A 6,818-nucleotide genomic window follows, 5' to 3' on the forward strand; every position below is an offset into this window, starting at 1 on the left:
TTTAAAAATTAATGCAGACGAAAAGTACGCATATAAAAAATGTTAATTATTGACTTTTTTGGGGTGGTGTGACAAGTTTTTAATCACAAGGGATGGTAACATTTCTGCTGACTAGCATGGAAGGAGTTAAGTTCCAATTGCATATCAAAGTCAGGATGGCTGAGCGGTCTAAGGTGCTGCGTTCAGGTCGCAGGCTTCCCTGGAGGCGTGGGTTCAAATCCCACTTCTGACATCAACATTTAATTTCAAGAAACTTTATCTTCATTTATTGATTAGATGAGGTCAAACAAAACTTAGTAATGTGGTTTTGAAAAATTTCCTGAGAGTCTTTGGAGTGAATCTGAATTTGTCCTCTCAAAAAAGAACTCTAGGAACATCAAACAGGATTTTTTGTGCATATGTCTGTTGTTCTTTTGGCACTAGAAAAATCCTTTGGACAGTCAATGAGGAGGGACTATTTCACCTCTTTGTGTTCTCTGTCCCTATTAGGGTAGGGAATCAACCTTCTACAGTGCTGTCATGAAATATATCTAGAAACGGATTTGCTGGTAAGTCTACTTTCATAGTTTTCACCTCATACATCAATAGACCATAACGATACTTAATTAACAAAAACTTAACAAGTAGGTAATCATAGTTTAAAAAATGTGAAATGCCCATGTCCTTCTGACATGTTTCAGCACATTTTGGGACAAATGGTCTCACTTTTAACAATCAATAAAATATTTTCTCTAAATTTTTGTCTCTTTTTTGCTCCAATTGTTTGCATCTCATAAAAAATAAAACTTGATGTAACATTATGCATGCAAATTGTGTTTTATGTGCGACCATGACCTATTCTAGAAGCACAGGGTCAGAATTATACTGGTGCATGGAGACAAACTGAAAATGTAAAAATTCAATGGCAAAATTGCTGTCTTTTTCTACTCATTCACAAATAGTTAATGAATGTTATTAAATATGTACAGCAAAATGGAAGGCGTTTCAAATAGAAATCATGCTTCAAAAAACAGTCAAATGAAAAATTATAATATATCCCTCCAGGTGTGACACTTGACATTTGCAGAGTGTCAAACCCCCCAGAAAATGTATAGATATGGCCGAAATAGCTCAGTTGGGAGAGCGTTAGACTGAAGATCTAAAGGTCCCTGGTCCAATCCCGGGTTTCGGCAAAATGCTTTTTCTTCACCGTTTACATTTTAAGGAGATATTAAACAAAGCACATGGACTGATCATGATCAAAAGGCCTAAAAATCTTAACTATCTACAGAAAACAAAATGTTAAAAATTTGAGAAACGGTAACTTTTTCCTTTTGAACACATGAATGTTTTTTAGTAATTTTTCCTCTATTTTGTTTTATTTCAGATTGACTTAGCTGTAAGAGGATTAAAAGGTAACCTGATAGCTGAAACAGACAGCACTTATCAGACACTAACTGAATGATTATAGTCAGCTTGTTTGACTTTGAAACACTGAGGCATTACTGAGACAAATGTCCTTAAAAAATATGCTGTGGACAAAGTCAAAAAGGCAAAAAACACAAGCTCCACACAGGTCCGTCATCTTTAATTTGAAATATAGGAGGTTTCTACTTTAATGGTGAGACAAAGCATCTACATATTTGACATTGCTCCAGTGAGTAGAGCCCACTTAAAAATGTATGGGTTGCTTGTCTCTGCAAGCAAAAGCTGGGCACTAAACTGGCATACTTGCAATGCTGGATGGTTCAGAGTGAAAACACCTATAGGCTGACAATAGTAATTGCAGGTGTTGATTAACTCATTGTGCAAAATAATTTCTAAAATGTGGTCACTTTGGGAGGTTTTCTGCTGTTTTGGTACTCTGCAAATTTCATCTGCAAGGTATTCCTGCAAAATATGCATTGCAAAACCCAAATAGGGCTCTTCCTTTCAAAGCCCTGCTGTGTGGCCAAACAGTAGTTTCTGAAGAAATGTGGTGCATCACCGCATTTGTGAGAAATCTAACATTTCTAATATCCAAACAAAATAAATGGAGGTTTAAAAATTAATGCAGACGAAAAGTACGCATATAAAAAATGTTATTTATTGACTTTTTTGGGGTGGTGTGACAAGTTTTTAATCACAAGGGATGGTAACATTTCTGCTGACTAGCATGGAAGGAGTTAAGTTCCAATTGCATATCGAAGTCAGGATGGCCGAGCGGTCTAAGGCGCTGCGTTCAGGTTGCAGTCTTCCCTGGAGGCGTGGGTTCAAATCCCACTTCTGACATCAACATTTATTTTCAAGAAACTTTATCTTCATTTATTGATTAGATGAGGTCAAACAAAACTTAGTAATGTGGTTTTGAAAAATTTCCTGAGAGTCTTTGGAGTGAATCTGAATTTGTCCTCTCAAAAAAGAACTCTAGGAACATCAAACAGGTTTTTTTGTGCATATGTCTGTTGTTCTTTTGGCACTAGAAAAATCCTTTGGACAGTCAATGAGGAGGGACTATTTCACCTCTTTGTGTTCTCTGTCCCTATTAGGGTAGGGAATCAACCTTCTACAGTGCTGTCATGAAATATATCTAGAAACGGATTTGCTGGTAAGTCTACTTTCATAGTTTTCACCTCATACATCAATAGACCATAACGATACTTAATTAACAAAAACTTAACAAGTAGGTAATCATAGTTTAAAAAATGTGAAATGCCCGTGTCCTTCTGACATGTTTCAGCACATTTTGGGACAAATGGTCTCACTTTTAACAATCAATAAAATATTTTCTCTAAATTTTTGTCTCTTTTTTGCTCCAATTGTTTGCATCTCATAAAAAATAAAACTTGATGTAACATTATGCATGCAAATTGTGTTTTATGTGCGACCATGACCTATTCTAGAAGCACAGGGTCAGAATTATACTGGTGCATGGAGACAAACTGAAAATGTAAAAATTCAATGGCAAAATTGCTGTCTTTTTCTACTCATTCACAAATAGTTAATGAATGTTATTAAATATGTACAGCAAAATGGAAGGCGTTTCAAATAGAAATCATGCTTCAAAAAACAGTCAAATGAAAAATTATAATATATCCCTCCAGGTGTGACACTTGACATTTGCAGAGTGTCAAACCCCCCAGAAAATGTATAGATATGGCCGAAATAGCTCAGTTGGGAGAGCGTTAGACTGAATATCTAAAGGTCCCTGGTCCAATCCCGGGTTTCGGCAAAATGCTTTTTCTTCACCGTTTACATTTTAAGGAGATATTAAACAAAGCACATGGACTGATCATGATCAAAAGGCCTAAAAATCTTAACTATCTACAGAAAACAAAATGTTAAAAATTTGAGAAACGGTAACTTTTTCCTTTTGAACACATGAATGTTTTTTAGTAATTTTTCCTCTATTTTGTTTTATTTCAGATTGACTTAGCTGTAAGAGGATTAAAAGGTAACCTGATAGCTGAAACAGACAGCACTTATCAGACACTAGCTGAATGATTATAGTCAGCTTGTTTGACTTTGAAACACTGAGGCATTACTGAGACAAATGTCCTTAAAAAATATGCTGTGGACAAAGTCAAAAAGGCAAAAAACACAAGCTCCACACAGGTCCGTCATCTTTAATTTGAAATATAGGAGGTTTCTACTTTAATGGTGAGACAAAGCATCTACATATTTGACATTGCTCCAGTGAGTAGAGCCCACTTAAAAATGTATGGGTTGCTTGTCTCTGCAAGCAAAAGCTGGGCACTAAACTGGCATACTTGCAATGCTGGATGGTTCAGAGTGAAAACACCTATAGGCTGACAATAGTAATTGCAGGTGTTGATTAACTCATTGTGCAAAATAATTTCTAAAATGTGGTCACTTTGGGAGGTTTTCTGCTGTTTTGGTACTCTGCAAAGTATTCCTGCAAAATCTGCATTGCAAAACCCAAATAGGGCTCTTCCTTTCAAAGCCCTGCTGTGTGGCCAAACAGTAGTTTCTGAAGAAATGTGGTGCATCACCGCATTTGTGAGAAATCTAACATTTCTAATATCCAAACAAAATAAATGGAGGTTTAAAAATTTATGCAGACGAAAAGTACGCATATAAAAATGTTATTTATTGACTTTTTTGGGGTGGTGTGACAAGTTTTTAATCACAAGGAATGGTAACATTTCTGCTGACTAGCATGGAAGGAGTTAAGTTCCAATTGCATATCGAAGTCAGGATGGCCAAGTGGTCTAAGGCGCTGCGTTCAGGTGGCAGTCTCTGTTAAAAATTTGAGAAACGGTAACTTTTTCCTTTTGAGCACATGAATGTTTTTTAGTAATTTTTCCTCTATTTTGTCGCAGTCGCAGGTCGCAGTCTCCCCTGGAGGCGTGGGTTCAAATCCAACTTCTGACATCAACATTTAATTTCAAGAAACTTTATCTTCATTTATTGATTAGATGAGGTCAAACAAAACTTAGTAATGTGGTTTTGAAAAATTTCCTGAGAGTCTTTGGAGTGAATCTGAATTTGTCCTCTCAAAAAAGAACTCTAGGAACATCAAACAGATTTTTTGTGCATATGTCTGTTGTTCTTTTGGCACTAGAAAAATCCTTTGGACAGTCAATGAGGAGGGACTATTTCACCTCTTTGTGTTCTCTGTCCCTATTAGGGTAGGGAATCAACCTTCTACAGTGCTGTCATGAAATATATCTAGAAACGGATTTGCTGGTAAGTCTACTTTCATAGTTTTCACCTCATACATCAATAGACCATAACGATACTTAATTAACAAAAACTTAACAAGTAGGTAATCATAGTTTAAAAAATGTGAAATGCCCATGTCCTTCTGACATGTTTCAGCACATTTTGGGACAAATGGTCTCACTTTTAACAATCAATAAAATATTTTCTCTAAATTTTTGTCTCTTTTTTGCTCCAATTGTTTGCATCTCATAAAAAATAAAACTTGATGTAACATTATGCATGCAAATTGTGTTTTATGTGCGACCATGACCTATTCTAGAAGCACAGGGTCAGAATTATACTGGTGCATGGAGACAAACTGAAAATGTAAAAATTCAATGGCAAAATTGCTGTCTTTTTCTACTCATTCACAAATAGTTAATGAATGTTATTAAATATGTACAGCAAAATGGAAGGCGTTTCAAATAGAAATCATGCTTCAAAAAACAGTCAAATGAAAAATTATAATATATCCCTCCAGGTGTGACACTTGACATTTGCAGAGTGTCAAACCCCCCAGAAAATGTATAGATATGGCCGAAATATCTCAGTTGGGAGAGCGTTAGACTGAAGATCTAAAGGTCCCTGGTCCAATCCCGGGTTTCAGCAAATTGCTTTTTCTTCACCGTTTACATTTTAAGGAGATATTAAACAAAGCACATGGACTGATCATGATCTAAAGGCCTAAAAATCTTAACTATCTACAGAAAACAAAATGTTAAAAATTTGAGAAACGGTAACTTTTTCCTTTTGAACACATGAATGTTTTTTAGTAATTTTTCCTCTATTTTGTTTTATTTCAGATTGACTTAGCTGTAAGAGGATTAAAAGGTAACCTGATAGCTGAAACAGACAGCACTTATCAGACACTAGCTGAATGATTATAGTCAGCTTGTTTGACTTTGAAACACAGGCATTACTGAGACAAATGTCCTTAAAAAATATGCTGTGGACAAAATCAAAAAGGCAAAAAACACAAGCTCCACACAGGTCCGTCATCTTTAATTTGAAATATAGGAGGTTTCTACTTTAATGGTGAGACAAAGCATCTACATATTTGACATTGCTCCAGTGAGTAGAGCCCACTTAAAAATGTATGGGTTGCTTGTCTCTGCAAGCAAAAGCTGGGCACTAAACTGGCATACTTGCAATGCTGGATGGTTCAGAGTGAAAACACCTATAGGCTGACAATAGTAATTGCAGGTGTTGATTAACTCATTGTGCAAAATAATTTCTAAAATGTGGTCACTTTGGGAGGTTTTCTGCTGTTTTGGTACTCTGCAAATTTCATCTGCAAGGTATTCCTGCAAAATCTGCATTGCAAAACCCAAATAGGGCTCTTCCTTTCAAAGCCCTGCTGTGTGGCCAAACAGTAGTTTCTGAAGAAATGTGGTGCATCACCGCATTTGTGAGAAATCTAACATTTCTAATATCCAAACAAAATAAATGGAGGTTTAAAAATTAATGCAGACGAAAAGTACGCATATAAAAAATGTTATTTATTGACTTTTTTGGGGTGGTGTGACAAGTTTTTAATCACAAGGGATGGTAACATTTCTGCTGACTAGCATGGAAGGAGTTAAGTTCCAATTGCATATTGAAGTCAGGATGGCCGAGCGGTCTAAGGCTCTGAGTTCAGGTCGCAGTCTTCCCTGGAGGCGTGGGTTCAAATCCGAATTCTGACATCAACATTTATTTTCAAGAAACTTTATCTTCATTTATTGATTAGATGAGGTCAAACAAAACTTAGTAATGTGGTTTTGAAAAATTTCCTGAGAGTCTTTGGAGTGAATCTGAATTTGTCCTCTCAAAAAAGAACTCTAGGAACATCAAACAGGATTTTTTGTGCATATGTCTGTTGTTCTTTTGGCACTAGAAAAATCCTTTGGACAGTCAATGAGGAGGGACTATTTCACCTCTTTGTGTTCTCTGTCCCTATTAGGGTAGGGAATCAACCTTCTACAGTGCTGTCATGAAATATATCTAGAAACGGATTTGCTGGTAAGTCTACTTTCATAGTTTTCACCTCATACATCAATAGACCATAACGATACTTAATTAACAAAAACTTAACAAGTAGGTAATCATAGTTTAAAAAATGTGAAATGCCCATGTCCTTCTGACATGTTTCAGCA

The 6,818-nt window shown here is 36.0% G+C and overlaps 2 non-coding genes across 2 annotated transcripts; both read left to right on the forward strand.

The window, feature by feature from the left end:
• The first annotated feature begins 1,099 nt into the window (after positions 1–1,099).
• TRNAF-GAA (transfer RNA phenylalanine (anticodon GAA)) lies at positions 1,100–1,172 on the forward strand. Its single transcript has one exon. It is a non-coding gene; the product is annotated as a tRNA-Phe (tRNA).
• Positions 1,173–2,167: 995 nt separating this feature from the next.
• TRNAL-CAG (transfer RNA leucine (anticodon CAG)) lies at positions 2,168–2,250 on the forward strand. Its single transcript has one exon. It is a non-coding gene; the product is annotated as a tRNA-Leu (tRNA).
• The last annotated feature ends 4,568 nt before the right edge of the window (positions 2,251–6,818 follow it).

The sequence above is a fragment of the Dendrobates tinctorius genome, unplaced genomic scaffold (assembly GCF_039654945.1).
Source record: "Dendrobates tinctorius isolate UK_male_01 unplaced genomic scaffold, ASM3965494v1 ptg000350l, whole genome shotgun sequence".
NCBI lineage: Eukaryota > Metazoa > Chordata > Amphibia > Anura > Dendrobatidae > Dendrobates > Dendrobates tinctorius.